The sequence below is a fragment of the Prionailurus viverrinus genome, chromosome B4 (genome assembly GCF_022837055.1).
Source record: "Prionailurus viverrinus isolate Anna chromosome B4, UM_Priviv_1.0, whole genome shotgun sequence".
NCBI lineage: Eukaryota > Metazoa > Chordata > Mammalia > Carnivora > Felidae > Prionailurus > Prionailurus viverrinus.
The window spans coordinates 70,416,767-70,426,593 of NC_062567.1; the positions used below are offsets into that span (position 1 = coordinate 70,416,767).

Below are 9,827 nucleotides of genomic sequence, written 5' to 3' on the forward strand. Positions count from 1 at the left end.
CTGCAATGAAACCAGCAAACTACTTTATGGATTCTATGTTGAAATTATTAAATACATTTTTTTTTTGCATTTTTTCTTTCAAGTGCTAGGAAGTAAAATAAAGAAGGATTGCATAGATGTGTAGGAGCTTGGGTAGAGAGTGGTCAGGATCATGTTCAGATGAGAGCAGTTCAGGAAACAAGGGAAGGTTAAAAATGCTCCTTCCAAGGGTGCAATGGAAAGCAAGGACAAGGGCTAAAGGTCAGCCACAGAGACTTTGCCATTCTAGTCTCTGCCTCTCCCAATGATAACTGTCCCAGTTTGCTTTAGAAATTCTTCAAAGTAAAGAGAAAATGTGTGGAGTCCAGAGGAAAATGATCATTTGCTCAAGAGCCTGTTTAGGAAAATGACATTATGAAATTGACCTGATAGCCTAGAAACTGGCATAGGTTGTAAAAATAATAATCTGTAATTAAAATCCAAGAAGATTTAAATCAACATGGGTGATGGGAGGAGGGTTGGTCAAGTGTAGACAGCAATGAAATCTCATTTTGGTCCTTATATTGTTTAAGGGATATAGATTCTGATTAATGCTAGGTATTGTTAGAAAAAAATTAATATGTAAATAAGGGAAGTCATTAAATAAATAAACTGTACAATTTTCAAATCATTTAAGGAAAAAAATTAACAAAGAAAATTCGATCTGTTCATCCAAAGCCAAAAAAAAAAAAAAAAAAAAAAAAGGAGATAGGGAGAAGAAACAACCAGAAAGCATGGAAAACATAAAAGATAAGATGACAGAAATAAATTCAGTATCACCATGAATGAGTTAAATGTACCTAATTAAATTTCGGAGACTTATATATTGGGTTAAAAAATCAATTGATTGTTTATAAGAAATGTCTAAAAAAAATGATATGGGGAAGTTGAAAATAAAGGATAGGAAAAGCTGTAAGAGCAAATACTAACAAAAAAGAAGACAGGAGTAGCAGTTTGGATGTAAGAGAATGTTGAAGTGACTTCTGTGTCTCAGTTTTGGTTAAGGGCCCAAATGCTAAAGATAATATAGTGGGTACTAGGGACTCCACAGTCTAAAGTGAAGTATCAAGACTCTCTAAATAGGACATGCTAAGAAATGGTAAAACTGCTTCCTCAGCCTCCAAAAGAGTAGAGGAAGGAAAGGTTATATTGGAGAGAGTTGTTGGATGCTGTGAGCTTCTTCAACTCTCATGAGCAAAGTGGGGGGTGTGAAACCCCTTCACTTCATGCCAAACTCTCATTTGGAGTGTTTGATTGGAGTCCCTGGAACTAGGAGAGCATATGGGCTATGTAAGAAGCTGTGGCTAGATTGGCTTGAAGCAGAAGAGGAGAGAGAGCAAGGCTGCTTAGGGAGCAACCCATAGTTGTTAATGGCGGCATGACAGCTAGGGCAAGGTGCATGTTTCCTGTGGACCAAAAATGAACCACATGGGTTGGGGGTGGGATGAGGGAGCTGGCCTGAAGTCTAGAAAAGCTCCCTTCCCCCAAAGGACCGCTGAGAGGGATGATGGCACCCAGTTGAATGGTAATCCATTGGAACCCCGGGGGTGAGAATGAAATGGAAAATAGCCAGCTGGTGTCAGCAGATCAACAGTGGGATGTTTCACTGGGGGGAATCTCTGAGAAACCCACAAAATTCCAGTGGGCTGGGGACATCCAGATCACAATAGAAGCAGATAATACCTTGTCCCTTTCCTCCAGGTCCAGACCTGGTGGAAAGAGGTGAGCAAAAGAGAGAGAGGTTGACCGTATCCCTCTGCTCTGTTGCAGACTTCCACACTGGAGCAGAATCAAACTTGTGTAAAGGAGAGACTGGGTAAAATGGAGTTTGGAGTTCTCATTATTGCACTGGATTAGTCCTCTACAGGTCAAAACAAAAAGATAATTCGTATATTATCTAAGAGTGATCCAGGGGCGCCTGGGTGGCGCAGTCGGTGAAGCGTCCGACTTCAGCCAGGTCACGATCTCGCGGTCCGTGAGTTCGAGCCCCGCGTCGGGCTCTGGGCTGATGGCTCAGAGCCTGGAGCCTGTTTCCGATTCTGTGTCTCCCTCTCTCTCTGCCCCTCCCCCGTTCATGCTCTGTCTCTCTCTGTCCCAAAAATAAATAAATGTTGAAAAAAAAAAAATTAAAAAAAAAAAAAAAAAGAGTGATCCAAAGAACCATGGGACCTGTCCAAGATTTCATCCGAAGTCAGGGAATGAATTGTCTGATGGAGCAAGTTTAGTGTGGAGTGGTGGGAAAGAGTGAATTTGCTTTATAACTATCCTATTAAGCTCAACTCATTCAATATAATTATCGCATTAAAATAAGATGCATTAGAATTCAAGGTGAAAAGTATGAAATTAAACCAAGGAGGATATTTCATATTAATGAAGTAAAGACCTCTATAACAAGGTTCCTCTTTTCTATATACCTCCTGTTCTCTTTCCGTCCATCCACTTGGAAGACTTTCTCTTCCTTGAGCCTCCAATCCGCTCATACTTTACATTCTATAAATGTGACATGGGTTTCAGCTCCCTTATTTTGTTTTGTTTTGTTTTTTAAGTTTGTTTATTTATTTTGAGAGAGAGAGAGTGCACAGAAACACCAGAAGGGCAGAGAGAGAGGGGGAGAGAGAATCCCAAGCAGGCTCTGTGTTGTCAGCACAGAGCCGGATGTGGGGCTTGAATTCACAAACTGTGAGATCACAACCTGAGTGGAAGCCAAGAGTCGGAAGTTTAATCAACTGAGCCACCCAGATGCCCCTCAGCTCCCTCTTCTGTCTTCTTGTAGTCAGAAGTCCCTCTATCTCTATCTATCCGCCACCCACGAGAGTTAAAGTGGGGCTCCATCAATACATTTCTGTATGATTTTGAGCCAATTACCTGCCCTCACTAAATTTCAATTTATCATCTCTTAACTGCCGCTAAAAGTTCCTATCTTTAGGATTAAATAAAATAACGCTTATAAATTGCTTAACATGGTATCTGGCACATAATAATGAAAGGTAGTTGTCAGTAAAACAAGGTTAGTGATCAGAAAAATCTATATAGCCATTTCATCTTCTTTCAAGAGCAGAAAATGAGACTTCTATGTAATATGTGCCACTCTATCATATATAGAAGTTCAGGATATGTTACCTAATGATGGTGATTGTAATGACAATGAAACGGTAAGAACAGCAGTAATGATGACGAGATACCCCAGAAATGTTAACAACTGAAAGAAAGTGGTCCAGGAAAAAGACCACTGTGGGTAATGGATCTTGGTAGATTATTACAAGGCATTGACAATAGCAGGCAGGTGAGGTTGAAATACTCTAACTGGAGATTTGGGTGGCTGAAGTCCCGCACAAATTCCATGCAGCCTTCAGAGCAAAATCAAACACACAAAGAGAATAGTTGATAAATATCTTTCTGTGTAACACTCAGAACCTACACACCTTCAATACATGGTGTACCATCATATTTAAATATGAAGGACAGCAGTAAATCTTTTTCATCTAAGCCCAGCACCATCACATAATGTTAGAAACATTAAAAAGGAAATGCAAATATCTAAAGGCTGAGGGAATTGTAATTTGGAGTAAGCAATGGATTCTATAAAACAAATTGCTTCTGACAAAACCAATTGCAGTTTTGATAGAATTATGAAATCATTCCCTTATGGGACAGCAGTTATATTTGAACATTATCAAATCATTTGCCAATTCCTCATGCAATTTTAAATAACTCAGATTAGACTTAAACATGAGCAATCACAAATGGAATGAGTCAATGAAAACTGGCTGAGGGTCTGTAGATAACAAGGTCATGGTAATAATATGTGAAGCTCCAAGTGAGGTTTGAGTGGGATTGCTCTCTCCACGTTTAATATCTTGAGTAATAGACTAGGTGATGGAATAGCAATATAAAATGTTGCATTAGGTCCTTTTTCAGGAGAATTTTGAATGTAAAGAAAAAAAGAACAATGGAAATAGAGACCCTGAGAAATTAAAAACTGCAGTAGAAAATAAAAAGCTGCCCTTTAGGTTGTAAAATTTAATGTAAATAATGTGGTATAAAGTATTCTGATATGCATGGTTTATTAAGAATATCTGCCTATGAAGCAATTAGATAATGGCAGGCAGGAAATTTGAAATAAATTCATGATGACAGTTTCTGTGCCTCCTAATCCTCTCAACCAAAAGGGTCCAAAGTATATGTAGATGCCTATATACTTTGTAAAATAGGAAAAATTAGGAATTAGCCATTAAAATGTTAACTGAATAACAATAGTATTATAATTTGTAAATAAAGACTATATAAGTTAATTGGTAAAGCAGGATTTAACTTTTCTTTTTTTTTTTTTTATTTTAGAGACAGAGAGAGACAGAGCATGAATGGGGGAGGGACAGAGAGAGAGGGAGACACAGAATCGGAAGCAGGCTCCGAGCCATCAGCCCAGAGCCTGACGCGGGGCTCGAACTCACGGACCGCGAGATCATGACCTGAGCTGAAGTCGGACACTCAACTGACTGAGCCACCCAGGCGCCCCAGGATTTAACTTTGCAAAGGACAGTGCTTTCTTATTTGTTTAGGTAACAATTAAAAAAAAAAAATTAAGTATCAGAGATACTGAATTGAAATTGAGGACTGGAACATTTTGCAGGAAATTTTTAGCAAAATGAAGCCCAATAAATGCAGGGTCTAGATTGCAGAAGAGCCCTCTGAGGTATGTGGTTCTATAACTTTAGACATATTTCATTATAGACAAAATTGAAGAAATATGCTTGAATCTTGGAAATAGATTAAATGTGTGCTAAAGATCAACATCACTCATAAAAATTGCCATTGATTACATTATAATCTGGAGCCTGGAAAAAAACCTTAAGAGATCTGCATTTTATAGATGAGAAATTGAGGGGTGCCTGGGTGGCTCAGTTGGTTATGCATCCAACTTCAGCTCAGGTCATGATCTCATGGTTCGTGAGTTTAAGCCCCGCATTGGACTCTGTGATGACAGCTCAGAGCCTGGAGCCTGCTTTGGATTCTGTATCTTCCTCTCTCTCTGCCCCTCTCCTGCTCGTGCTCTGTCTGTCTCTCTCTCTCAAAAATAAATAAACATTAAAAAAATTTATATATGAGAAATTGAAACTCAAAGTAATTTAGTAACTTGCTCAGAATGACACAGTCATTTCAAGACAGCACTTTTCACGCTACCGCAACTGGCCACTGAGCAAGTGCTGATGTAAATATTATGACTAATCTCTCTCCTTGATGAGCACTGGGTCTCCAGCTTAACTCTGGGACTCAAGCTACTTAGCTACCTAGGTTCACACCGTCTCTACCCTTTACTAGTAATATAACCTTAATCTCTCTCTCTCTCTCTCTGTTTCCTAATCTATACAATGAAGATCATAATAGAACCTGCTTCATAGTGCTGTTGAAAAGATTAAGTTAGTTAGCTTGTGTAAAATGCCTAGAACAATTTCCTGGCACCTGGTAAATGTTAAATAAATGTCATTATTGTTATATTTGTGATTAAAAGTCTAGATTTCGTGCCATTAAATTTAATATAAAACATCATAGAGTTTTTTGAGAAGTGTTCTTGGAATTTGTGAAAAAAAGTAACAATTTACTGTCCAATAAAGCTGTGTCATTTACTGCGTCCCAAATATAATAGGGGCCTCTACCTTTATAAGTTTTTCTTGATTATTTTACTTGGGAAAATAGCATAAAGAGATATTCCAAGTTGTTTTTAGCTGGGAAACTTTGTATATATTTTCTGCATAGTTTACCTTGAAATGCCTGTGAAGGTAGTCTCTAATCCTCATTGCCTAAATCAGGAATATAAGGGAAGGACTTCAAAGCCCCTTAGATGATTGGAGACACACATGCGTGCATGCGCGCGCGCGCACACACACACACACACACACACACACACACACATATTTCTAAAATATTATTTTAAATAACTTCCTAAATCATCCCTGTGATTTAGGAAAAAGCAAGACTCTTAATTCAGATGATGACCAAAAACCAATTTATGTCCAAAGCAGCACTTAACAACAGAAAAAAACTCTTACTGAATTTTCTTATTACCTTGGGTATCTAATGGTCTAACTATTTTGCATATTTTCTGAGGAAAGGAAAGCGAATAATTTCATTTTAAAATGTTTTGTTATGGAGAATTTCGAACCTATAGGATAAGGTGATGAAGTTGCTTGTTACCCACCCCACCCCCCCCCCGCCAGCCACTGAGGTGAGCAACTTACCAACTCTTGGCCAGCCTTCTTTAGCCTGTATCCGTTTCCAGTGCAAGGCTGGAATCAGCTCATATCTCCTCAAGAGTGGATTGTGAGCATCTTTTCACACTACCAAGTTCTGTCTCACACCTTGGTAGCTTGAAATCAGTCAGAGGGTGAGTACTTACACCAGGGCTATCAGAGATGGGGCAAATGCTACAAATCAGGCCTCCTCGAAACCCATCCCCAAGCTAGCATTTGCCAGCACACTACCCTTCTCACTTTTCCTGCCCATATTATTTGAAACAAATTCCAGACATGATACTACTTCCTTTATAAATATTTCAGCCCCCCTCCAAAGAATTATTTAACATCACCATAATACTATATAAAAATTAATAGTAATTCTTTAATATCAAATTGCCCATCAGCGATCAAATTTTTAGGTATCTTTTTTTTTAAAGATTGTTTGGTGCTTGCTTCAGCAGCACATATACTAAAATTGGAACGATACAGAGAAGATTAGCATGGCCCCTGCGCAAGGATGACACGCAAATTCGTGAAGCGTTCCATATTTTTTATGGAAACCAATTTGTCAATAAATTTCATAAAAAAAATAAATAAATAAAATAAAATGATGTCAAAGTTTAAAAACAAAACAACAAACAAACAAACAAACAAACAAAAGATTGTTTGAATTAGGATTCAAATAAAGTCCCTTATTGTAATTAGTAGGTATGTCTTAAGAAACTATCTCTTTTAAATTTTTTTTTTTTAACGTTTATTTATTTTTGGGACAGAGAGAGACAGAGCATGAATGGGGGAGGGGCAGAGAGAGAGGGAGACACAGAATTGGAAACAGGCTCCAGGCTCTGAGCCATCAGCCCAGAGCCTGACGCGGGGCTCGAACTCCCGGACCGCGAGATCGTGACCTGGCTGAAGTCGGACGCTTAACCGACTGCGCCACCCAGGCGCCCCAGAAACTATCTCTTTTAATGTATAGATTCCACCTCCATCTTTTTTCTTTTTTGTTGTGCAATTTGTTGAAGAACCAAATTTGTTTCTCTAATAATTCCCTAGTGCGGATTTTACTGTTGTATTTCTATAGTGTTTCTTTGTCCTTTCAATGTCCTGTAAATTGGTTGCTTGATCCAGAGTTTTAATCAGACCGAGGTTCAGTTTTTAGCCAGACTGCTTCATAAAGTGGTATGTTATTTCATTAGAAGCTACGTAATATTTGGTGATCTCTGCGTTGGTGATGTTGTCAGCTGTTGATGATTACTACCAAATCTATTATTTCATTACAGGTTCAAATGCTGATGTTCTCATTATAATTCATTGTAGAACACTTCTATAAATAAGGCTCTCCCTTCATCTTCTACTTGGTAACCCAGTAGTACAGTTTGTGTGTGTAAGGCAGAATGAGTGTTGGAATCCTTCTCATTTATTTAACAGTTTTTAAACTGCCTTTTGAACGTTCACATTACACCACTTTGCTTTTACCAACGATTTACATTAGTACCTGTTTTTTGCTAACTTCGAGAAATCCATAAGGATCTTCTCTTTTAGAAAGAAAGGCATTTGCTTTGCAGCCAGCCATTAGCAGCAGCAGTGTGCTCCACAGCAGCGAGATTGGCGCCCCCAAGCTCCTTCTTCAAGAACTACACTTAGCATCTCAGCATCAAGCTGCCATAGCTTTGAACTGTGTCTGGACATCTATGCTCTATGTTTATCTCTATTTATTTTGTGCCTCAGTTAGCAAGATGTGTCCTAAAGTGTAAGAAAGCCTAAGAGAAGTTATTTTTTGAGTCTGGGAATGCTCAAAATTTTTCCATATAAATTAATGGTAATTGTTGACTTTATGCCATTTCAGCTTACAAAAAGCTTCATAGGAATGCTCTACTTTCAGATAACAGAGGAAGCATGTAATAAATTGGTATACTGGCATGTGTTAATGGTGATCAATTCAGCCCTCTTTTTCTTTCCTTTTTTTTCTTTATTTCTTTTTGAGTATTATTATGAATTCATGGATTTAAGCATAACTGATGTCCTTCAATCCATTACAGTTATTTTCTTTGAGCCTCAAGATATCATCTCTTTGAATAGTGAGAGTCTCTAGTTGGCTTGAGTCCTCGTGATGTGATCCCAGTTGTGCTTTAGGGTTTCCTGGAGATCTCATTTATTATCTAACTCTGACCTTGAATCAGTCGTTTTTTCCAAGTAGCCCTGTTTCCTTTTAGTGGGAAATGGCAGTTGCCTTTTTAGAAAACAGAGCTAATAAATATTTTATTTTGTGTTGTTGTTGTTGTTTTAATTTTTCTAATGTTTTTTTTTGAGAGGGAGAGTGACAGAGCACGAGCGGGAGAGGGGCAGAGAGAGAGGGAGACACAGAATCCGAGGCAGGCTTCAGGCTCTGAGCTGTCAGTGCAGAGCCCGATGAGGGGCTCAAACCCACATACTGTGAGATAATGACCTGAGCTGAAGTGGGACGCTTAACTGACTGAACCATCCAGATGCCCCTATTTTGTGTTGTTTCTTAAAAGATAAAATGAGCTATGAGTTCATACTGATACTTCAAATAAAAATTCAAGATCATAATATTTGTATATGAACTCTTCTATGTTATATTGTGTCTCCTTTCTGTCATGCCAAGGATCCTGTTTATCAATGACACTGAGAATGGTATATCTTAAAATATCCTATAATTACTAATTTTTTTTGTTACATATAGCAGTCTTTGAATAACAATACCTACACTATTGCCAACAGTATGATTAGTGAAAAGAGTTTGAAATTTTATTTCATTTTTGACACATCTTTTTGTAAGGCTTATTCAACTAGAACTGTACATTCAAATAACTGCGTTGTAAAGTCATTTGGAATTATTTCTTTGTGTAGCTCTGCCACCAACTAAAAACACATTTAGGTCCATTTGTATCATATCATTTTTTTATTTTTAGAAGTTTTACTGAAAACTTATTTTGCTTTATAATTAACTAAAATATTTACATTCTTCCAAAGTCAAGTTTATAAAACAAGATCTATACCAAGAAGTCTAACTCCACTCCATTTTCTCTCCCACAGATATAACCACTTGAAAAAATTTTATGATCTTTTTAATATTAGCAAACTTTTTTTCTATTTTGCTTATTTTCACTGAAATTATGACCCAAAGATGACTCCAAAGTAACATGTAATGATACTCTTCCTTTTTACAACTGCAAAGTTTTGCATTGTGTGGACATACTAAGCCATGGTTCTCAAAGTGTAGCTCCTGGACCAGTAGCATCACCAACCATCACCTGGAAATGTGGTAAAAATGCAAATTTTCAGGCTCCACTGCACATGTACTGAATCAGAAACTCTGGAGTTGGGGCCCAGCAATCTGTTAAAAAGATCTCCAGGTGATTCTGATACACTGGAAATCAGTTTGAAAATCACTGGACTATAGTTCATTCAGTTATTCCTCTCTTGATGCACAGTAGGTTTGCTTTAAGTATTTTCTATTTCAAATAACTGTGTAATGAATCCCTTATACATATATCTATCTGTTCATAATTCTGCTAGTATTGTCTTTGGGACAGATGCCTAGATATGGAATTC

General features: G+C 37.8%; 1 non-coding gene across 1 annotated transcript; it reads left to right on the forward strand.

Annotated features, from left to right (window-relative positions):
* The first annotated feature begins 6,696 nt into the window (after nucleotides 1-6,696).
* Nucleotides 6,697-6,803, forward strand: LOC125171360 (U6 spliceosomal RNA). Its single transcript, XR_007154280.1, has one exon. It is a non-coding gene; the product is annotated as a U6 spliceosomal RNA (small nuclear RNA).
* Nucleotides 6,804-9,827: the final 3,024 nt, after the last annotated feature.